The following is a 9,336-nucleotide window of genomic DNA, read 5'->3' as shown; positions in this document are numbered from 1 at the left end:
GCCGGCCACGTCCGCGTAGGCCCCTGCACCGGAGGAGGGTCGTCCCCCACGCAGGCCGGGACCGGTTATCACCAGACATCCCTGTCCACGGAGGGCTGGGGTGGGGGGGGCCTGTGTCATGCTGGTCTCCCGAGGACGTGGCAGGGAAACTGAGGCAAGGGAGGACTTCTGACTTTCAGAACGGTCCAGCCCCGCCCCCCCGTCTCGGGCAAGCTGGGCGAGACTTCTCTGCATCGATAATGAAGCCCGAGTCAAACTGGTTTGGGGCACTGGATGCCTGACCTTAGTCCGCCCCAGACAGGCGCGCGCGTGGGGGTCGGGGCGGGCATCAGTGCTCTTCGCCCAGGCTCTGGGAAACCTGTCACCCTTGGCGGGGTCGTGGACGCACCTTCCAGTGCTCGGTCTTGGCGAGAGCCGGAGAAAAAGCCCCGTAGTTTCCCGGGTTTATCTGTGAGCTTCTGCAATTGTTCAGTGTGGAACTAAACCGAGGGGCGCAGGGAGGTGACGGACCCCAAGGTCACAGGACAACCAGCTTGACCCTAGCGGCTGGGGGCGCTGCCCCACTCCCCACCAGTCCTCTCCCGGGCGCGCTCAGTGCGCCCTCAGTCCTGCAAGGTCAGCTCAGCCGTGGGAGACGTGAACACGGGTCTAAGAGGGCCAAGCAGCCCGGCCAGTTTACCTGCTGTGCACAAAACCCGTGCCAGCAGCCAGTCACCTTGTCGCCAGGCCGAGAAAGAAAGGCGCTAGGCCCGCGAGCAGCCTGGTTTTAGAGGTGGCCAAATGTGAGCATCACCAACGAAGGGGACGCATGGCTGCATGGTTGCAGAAACGCCTCCATGACCTGGGTGGAACCATGAGCCAGCGGGGGCTTCCACTCGTAGGTGGGGGTGGGTGGCCCCAGGATGGGACAGCGCACCCCGAGAGACACAGGGAAAGTGGGAGGTTTCGGGAACCACTCTCAGACGGTGACCATCTCTCTCTCACAGGCCCCTGGTACCCAAGTGCTGCCAAGGGCGGGGCGCAGTTAACCCCGGCTCTCTAGAGCGCCTTTGTCTGTGCGCTCAGGAGGCGCTGCGACTCGGGAACGGCTTTGTAAGGCCGGGCGCCTTCTGACGCCGGCGGGGGCGCCTCGTCCCCCACCCCCGGCGGCGACGCGCGCGGCGGGGCCCAGGTGCGGCTCAGGTGTGCGGATGGGGGTAGGGGCGGCGGGCGGCGCGCGGCCTTATTTGGCGATTTCGCCCCGCGCTCCGCCCGCTGCCTGGAGGCCCGCGGCCGCCCTGAGTCACGGGGGCGGACGTAACGGACGAGGCGCTCCTCGCCTTATTTAGTCAAGCAGGCTACCCATTGGCCCGCGGGACAAAGGGGCGGCGGTCCCGGCCGGTGCGCACCGCAGACCCTCGGCTATGTGTGCGCTGGGGCTCGGAGACGCGGCCCTCCCCGGGGACAGCGGGGGAGGGGCATGCCCCGGCGGATCGGAGCGGCGAGCGGCCAGGCCTCCTAACGCCGTGCATCCTGTGCGCGGGACGCAGGCGCTCTGTGTGCGCTGTGATTTTTCTGCTTTGCAACCGGGCAGTGTGAGGCTTCACCCAAAGTCAGGTCGGGGCCGTTCTTGACTGCTGCGGAAGTTGGCGGCCCCACCCCTCTTGGAGCTGAAATGGAGGAGGCCTGCCAAGAGCCTGCAGGCCAGGGGCAGCGATTGCAGGTCGGCCAGAAGTGGGCGTGTCCTCCCGTGGTAAAGAGAGACTCAGTCTCGAGAAATGACAGGAATTTTTCCCCCTGTGCTGGCTTTGGTCAGTTTTTATTGATGCATCTTATTTCCTATTCTGGTCGTTTAATGGCTGCGAAAACAGCAGTTCAAAGGGGAATTGGAGAGTTTTAGTACAGGCTGCCCCGACCCTGAAGCAACCGGTCAGTTCCTTCTCCCTGCAGCCTCTTTGGATGCTCCCTGGACTCCTGGCCACCTGTGTACTTTACTTCCGTCCTCCAGCACCTGCTCCATCACCTGGGCGCTTTACTTCCTCCTAACAGGCTGCCGTGTTAGGCAAACAGAAGGAGGAAGGAGGAACTTAGTCCTGGGCCTCCACTCTTGGGCTCTGCTATTCCTGCCGTCAGGAATGTCAGCCTCACCCTGAAGCAGAAGAGACTGAAGAAGCTGTGACATTCAGGTCAGGTTTGGAACCTTTCGGTGAGGGAGGGCTGCCACACTGTAAGATGTTAGCATTAGGGGGTAATGGGTGAGCTCCTCCTCTGTCCTTGAAACGTTTCTGTAAGTCTAAAAACCCACAATAAAAAGTAAAGTGTTGCCAGGTGGTGGTGGTGCACACCTTTAATCCCAGCATTCAGGAGGCAGAGGCAGGTGGATCTCGGAGTTGAATGCCAGCCTGGTCTACAGAGCGAGTTCCAGGGCAGCCAGGGGATACACAGAGAAACCCTGTCTCAAAAACAAACAAACTGTATAATGTCTGAGGAAAACAAAATCTAAACCCTTTTAAACATTTCACTTTCTTGTCCTAGGCCTTTGCGAACGCATTAAATGCAAGTGGGTACTTCCTGTCTGTCCAGTGCCAGGAGGCACAGGACTGGCGCTGCCCCTGAAGGTGAGGCCCAGTGGCAGGGTAGTGAGCCAGGACTCAGGCACGTTACAACCATGAAGGTGAAGGTTCCGCAGGGCATCGGGAACACGCACCACGTGACATAGTATGTTGGCCAACTGTGAGGCTGCCCTCCCCCTTTGGGGAGGACATCTGCCCAGCCCCAGCTGGTACCCAACTGCTCCAAGATCTTCCCAAGTATTGTTTTCACTTAGTGTCCTTATACGTCAGACCTGAGGCTAGACTAGGCAGGGCTGCCCGAAGGATACACTCACCCCCAGCCAGCTGAGACCCCAGAAAAAATTCTCCCCCAAGCCGGTGTGGTGGCCCCACCTTGATTCCATCACTCCAGCAGCAGAGGCAAACGCAGGGGGACATCTGAATTCAAAGTCAGCCTGGTCTACAGTGAGTTCCTGGACAGCCAGGACTATACAGAGAAACCTGTCTCAAGGAAAAGAGAGACTGGTACTCCCCTGGGCCTTGCTCCCTGCTGGCTCCATGGAGTAGCCCTATAGGCTCTATGTGGTGTGTGGTCCTGGGGGAGCCCTGCTGAGGACCCGCTGCCCCTCCAGAGAGCTCAACCCATCCTAAAGCCGATACTTCCCTGTGGTTCTTATTCCCAGTGCTCTCCTTCCGAAAAACAGAAGACACAGTCCTCTGAGCTGCCAGAGTGTCTGGCCCCCACAGTGAGTTCTGTGTACCCCATCTCTGTTGCCAGCACTGCCTCATGCTCTGAGCCCCATCCAAGGGCCCTGGGGCTCTTGTGTGAGGTTGAGGTTGCCAGTTCCATCCCTGCTGACTGCACCTTGGCTCCTGACCACTCTTCCACCTCTGCCCCCAAGTTAACTGACTGCCCCAAGCCCTGGGCTCAGCGGTCTGAGGCTTCCAGTTATGTGCAGTTAGTCTGAGTAGCCACAGAAGTCCTTGATGAAGCTGGACACCCGTACAGACGGGTAGGAAGCCAAGTGGAGACGTAGGGTGTCCAGTGTGCCGTCCACCCTGTGCCCCCCTCCCCCACTCTGGAGGAGGCAGAAGTGGGCAGGGCCTGGACAACCAAGAAAATGAGGCAGTTTCGGTTTCAACTCCCTGACCTCAAAATGCAGGGATTGGCGCATAGGGAGCAGAGAGCCCCATTCTCCATCCTTTCCCAGGGTCCCTTGCTATTTCCAGTTCATTGCCATCAGCTCTAGTGACCCCCGATAGGCCGAGGGCTGCAGGGGACAGGACAGGCTAACCTCCCCACCGTACCTCTGCTATGACTGGCGGCTGGCTGCAGGGAGTAGCCACAGAGCTAGTCAGGAGGCTGGGACCAGCGCCTGACTAGGAGGAGGCCAGGGCTGGACAATGGGCAGAAAGCGATTGCTCTGGCCGTTCTGTGCCCTACAGCTGTTCCCCCTGCCATAGCTGGCGTGCACTAGAGGAGGTAGGTGGAGGGGAGGTGGTCCGGAGTTCTGCAGGGCGCTCAGAAGGGGTACTCTGACTACCACTGCCCTCCCTAGGGAAGGAGGGAGGCGTGACCTGGGCGCGGCCCAGTGGGAGTGCGCTCTGCAGGGCGTGGGAACCTGTCCTCTGAGCCCAGTTGCACTCAGAGGCCAAGTCCAGTGTCTGGCCCACGGTGATGGTGTGCGGACCAATCAAGCTGCTAGCCGCTCTCCACCGGCATCCTTGGAGCCAGTCCACTCTCCCCTTCCCTCTTTAGGGTCAGCGCTGGTATCCCGCGAAGAAGCCTGTCTTTAGAGGGGGCAGTGGACCTCGAAGGAAAACCAATGGGGTGGGTGGTCTGGAATGTTGAAAAGGCTGCCTCAGACTTCAAGGCATGGGAAGCTTGCACCCCCTACACACACACACACACACACACACACACACACACACTGCAAACAGGAGGAAAGCGAGAAGCGAGGCACGCTCGGGCTTCACCTCCCCTTCCTGAGACCTCGGCCTGGGGCAGGGCGGAGCGGGTGAACGCTGGGCTTTCCTGGGTGTGCACGGGCTGGGGGCAGGGACGCTTCCCAGGGGTTCGAGCTTGGAGTACAGAGCCCAGCAGATGGCGCCCCTGGCAAGAGCCAAGCGGAAGGCAGGGTCAGTGGCTGATCCGTGTCATTCCCGTGTGAACCGCCAGGTGGGTCCCGATACTGGGACTTACTGAGGTTGAAAGGCGTGCAGCGCACAGGTTCCAAGTCATCCTCACTTCAAAGGCCGAGAAGGACCCTGAAGTTCCTAACCACGCAAGGCTAGGGCTGGCCCGCCGCTGAGTCACCTCTGGCAGGGTAACCACGGCAGGGTTGCCGCCAAGCAACGGATGACCTCAGCTGGCGCTGATGCACGGGGAGGAGGTGGGGCAGGGGCAGCCAGCACCCAGAACAGCTGGAACTCACTGCCAGAGAGGACCAGACCATCGGATATCCGGGAGCAGATGCACACATAGGGACCCCAGCGTACAGGCACACCCCGACCTGGTGTGTCTAATTACGAGTGTGAGAGTTTGCGCCGAGCTGCCTGGCCTTGTACTTCCTGGGTGTCACGGGGTCATACCGTCACTGAGCCACCTCACAGCCATCATTTCTCAGAAAAGGGAAAGGGTGGTTCAGGGAAGGTGGTGCGGTTGCAGAGCCGGAAGTGACTATCGAGGAGGTGAAGACTCAGCCCCTCCACACACCCGCTGAGTCAAAGGGTTTATTTGTTTCTCTTCTACTTCCTTATCTTTCTTTTTTGATTTTTGAGACAAGGTCTTGTTATATAGCTGCTCTGTAGACCAGGCTGGCTTCAAATTCATAGAAACGTTAGGACTGAAGGCCAGCACCACCTTGCCTTGTGGTTTTTGTTTTGTTTTGTTTCTTTTGGTTTGGTTTTTCCAGACAGGGTTTCTCATAGCTTTGGAGTCTGTCCTAGAACTCACTCTGTAGACCAGGCTGGCCTCGAACTGAACTCACAGAGATCTGCCTGCTTCTGCCTCCTAGTGCTGGGATTAAAGGTCAACACTACCTTGCCTTGTGGCCTTTTTGTTTGGTGGTGGTGGGGGGTGGCTTTAGTTTTTTTCCAGACAGGGGTTTTTCCGTGTAACAGTCCTGGCTGTCTTGAAACTCCATCTGTAGACCAGGCTCATTGTCTTTTTAATGGAGTGGGTATGTGACTGTTTCCTTGACTTCTAGCACTTGGTGGAATTTTTCATTTTTGACAAAGAGTCATTTGTGTGTAGTTGTGTGTTGTGTGGATGCAGGTGTTCTCGGAGGCTGTGTGGATGTGTGTGTGTGTGGATGTGTGTGTGTGGATGTGTGTGGGGTGTGTGTGTGTGTGGATGTGTGTGTGTGTGTGGATGTGTGTGGGGTGTGTGTGTGTGTGTATGTGTGTGTGTATGTGTGTGTGTGTGGATGTGTGTGTGTGGATGTGTGTGTGTGGATGTGTGTGTGTGTGGATGTGTGTGTGTGGATGTGTGTGGGGTGTGTGTGTGTGTGGATGTGTGTGTGTGTGTGGATGTGTGTGGGGTGTGTGTGTGTGTGTATGTGTGTGTGTATGTGTGTGTGTGTGGATGTGTGTGTGTGGATGTGTGTGTGTGGATGTGTGTGTGTGTGGATGTGTGTGTGTGTGGATGTGTGTGTGTGTGGATGTGTGTGTTTGTGGATGTGTGTGTGTGGATGTGTGTGTGTGTGTGTGGATGTGTGTGTGTGTGGATGTGTGTGTGTGGATGTGTGTGTGTGGATGTGTGTGTGTGGATGTGTGTGTGTGTGGATGTGTGTGTGTGTGGATGTGTGTGTGTGGATGTGTGTGTGTGTGGATGTGTGTGTGTGGATGTGTGTGTGTGGATGTGTGTGTGTGGATGTGTGTGTGTGTGGATGTGTGTGTGTGTGGATGTGTGTGTGTGGATGTGTGTGTGTGTGGATGTGTGTGTGTGTGTGTGGATGTGTGTGGGGTGTGTGTGTGTGTGTATGTGTGTGTGGATGTGTGTGTGTGTGGATGTGTGTGTGTGGATGTGTGTGTGTGGATGTGTGTGTGTGGATGTGTGTGTGTGGATGTGTGTGTGTGTGGATGTGTGTGTGTGTGGATGTGTGTGTGTGGATGTGTGTGTGTGTGGATGTGTGTGTGTGGATGTGTGTGTGTGGATGTGTGTGTGTGGATGTGTGTGTGTGTGGATGTGTGTGTGTGGATGTGTGTGTGTGTGGATGTGTGTGTGTGTGGATGTGTGTGTGTGTGGATGTGTGTGTGTGGATGTGTGTGTGTGTGGATGTGTGTGTGTGGATGTGTGTCGTGTGGATGCAGGTGCTCTCGGAGGCTGTCAAATCCCCTGGAGCAATTGTGAGCTGCCAGTCCCGGATGCTGGGAACTGAACTTGGGTCTGCTGGAAGATCAGCAAGTGCTCTTGACAACTGATCCTTTCTCCAGCCCCCTCACCTTTTCTCTCTAATGTTTTTCCTGTGTTGTTTTATTTTGAAATAGGGTCTCCCTATGTATCTCTGTCCTGGAACTCGCTCTGGAGACCAGGCTGTCCTTAAACTCAGAGATCTGCCTGCTTCTGCTTTCTGAGTTCTGTGATTAAAGGTGTGCACCACCATACCTGGCCTGAATTTTTTTTTCATTTTTAACATTTGTTCTAAAGTAATATCAAATATAACTGTTTATAAGCACCTTGCCTACTGTTCCCTGCCTCATTTCTGAGACATTTTACAAGGTTGTCCAGGCTTGATGTCTTAGCATCCCATCCTCTTCACAGCACAGCCATCAGGAAATGATGCTACGATAATCTACGATCTTAAGGTTCCTATTGCTGCGAAGAAACACCATGACCATGGCAACACTTATAAAGGAAAACGTTTACAATTTCAGAGGTTTAGTCCACTATCGTCATGGTGGGGAGCATGGCAGCATGCAGGCTGACATAGTGCTGGGGACGGAGCTGCTACACGGTGAAATGTGGGACGTAGGAAGTAGACTGAAACACACGGTGTGGCTTGAGCATATGAGACTGCAGAGCCTGCCTCTGCAGTGACACACTTCCTCCAACAAGGCCACACCTCCTGATAGTGCCACTCCCTTTGGAGGTCATTTTCTTTCAAGCCACCACATCTACAGTTTGTATATTAGTGATAAGAACATTTTTTGGGGGGGGGGGCTGGAGAGATGGCTCAGTGGTTAAGAGCATTGCCTGCTCTTCCAAAGGTCCTGAGTTCAATTCCCAGCAACCACATGGTGGCTCACAACCATCTGTAAAGAGGTCTGGCGCCCTCTTCTGGCCTTCAGGCATACAGAAAGAATATAGTATACATAATAAAAAAAAAAAGAACATTTTTTTTTTTATAGATCCAGCCTGGACCATACATTTCATTTTTTTGTTATAAGCATTCATACTTTTAATTCTCAAGACCTCTCATTCTGTGACTACTTTGACTGGAGAGATGACTCAGCAGTTGGAAGTTCTTGCTGCTCTTCCAGAGGCCCCAAGTTTGATCGCCATCACCCTAAGAGGTGTGACAGAAGCTCCAAGATGTTCAGTTTTGGGTACTGCCACGCAAGCCACGCAAGCCACGCACACTGCACACACGGGTCTTTTTTTCTTTTTCAAGACAGGGTTTCTCTGTGTAGCCTTGGCTCTCCTGGAACTCACTCTGTAGAGCAGGCTGACCTCAAACTCACAGAGATCCGCCTGCTTCTCCCTCCCTAGTTCAGGGACTAACTGTGAGAGCCACCACTGCTCAGCTATAATTAGATCTTTTAATCCCAGTGCTTGGGAGGCGGAGGCGGAGCAAGCAGATGGAGCTCAGTGAGTTTTTAATTAGTGACTGGTGCGGAGGACCCCGCCCACTGTGGGCGGTCCATACTACCTGGTGACCTGAGAAAATGGGCTGAGCATCAGCAATGGAGAACAAGCACACTGTGGCTTCTGCTTCATCTGTTGCCTCCAGGTTTCTGCCTTGATCCCTGAACTGACTTCTCTGGATGACGGGCTAAAAGATGTCAGGTGAAATAAACCCTTCCTCCCCAAGCTGCTGTTGGTCCCCGCATTTACCACAGCAGTAGGAATCCTACCTAAAACAAGTAGGTTGCAGCAGTGTGTGCCTGTGATCCTAGATCCCAGCACTTGGGAAGAGGCAATGGGGGGGGGGAATCCCTGGGACTTCCCGCTCAGGAGGGAAAGGCGTTTGTCATGGAATATGCTGACCTGAGGTCGCTCTGCAAGGTGGGGAAGAACTGAATCCAGAGTTGTCTTCTGGTTCGCACACACACATAATAAATAAACAAGTAGAAAGATGGGGTGGTGTGGGACAAATGTCTGTATTCTGTCAATTATAATAATAAACGCTGATTGGCCAGTAGCCAGGCAGGAAGTATAGGGGGAACAACAGAGAGCAATGGAAAGGTACCCAGCATCAATTTTTGTTCAGACCTCCAGATGTTAGGAATATTTTCTAGCACAAGCTCTCTGCCCATGCAAAACCCCAATCAAGCCAAATCAAAACAAACCAAATGAAAAGATATCCAGGTTTAATTGGACTCCTGTGCTCTCTGGTGGCCCTGAAGTGAACCAGAAAGTCGCCAAAGTGACCACCAGGGGGAAAAGGGGAAAACCATGTTGTTTATTTTGGGGGGATCATAGCCTGGGGGAGTGGTCTTGACCTTTCCTGGGGAGGGGTCAAGGTATGGTGGGCTACCTTGACCCTCCTCAGGGAGGGGTCAAGGGGCACAGGGGTGGGGCCTCCAGAGACCAGGGATTTACACTATTCACATACATCCATGCCTACACCAAGGACAAATA

This window comes from Microtus pennsylvanicus, chromosome 11 (genome assembly GCF_037038515.1).
Source record: "Microtus pennsylvanicus isolate mMicPen1 chromosome 11, mMicPen1.hap1, whole genome shotgun sequence".
Classification (NCBI taxonomy): domain Eukaryota; kingdom Metazoa; phylum Chordata; class Mammalia; order Rodentia; family Cricetidae; genus Microtus; species Microtus pennsylvanicus.
The sequence above is the reverse complement of the archived record's forward strand: the minus strand, read 5'-3'. Positions refer to the sequence as shown.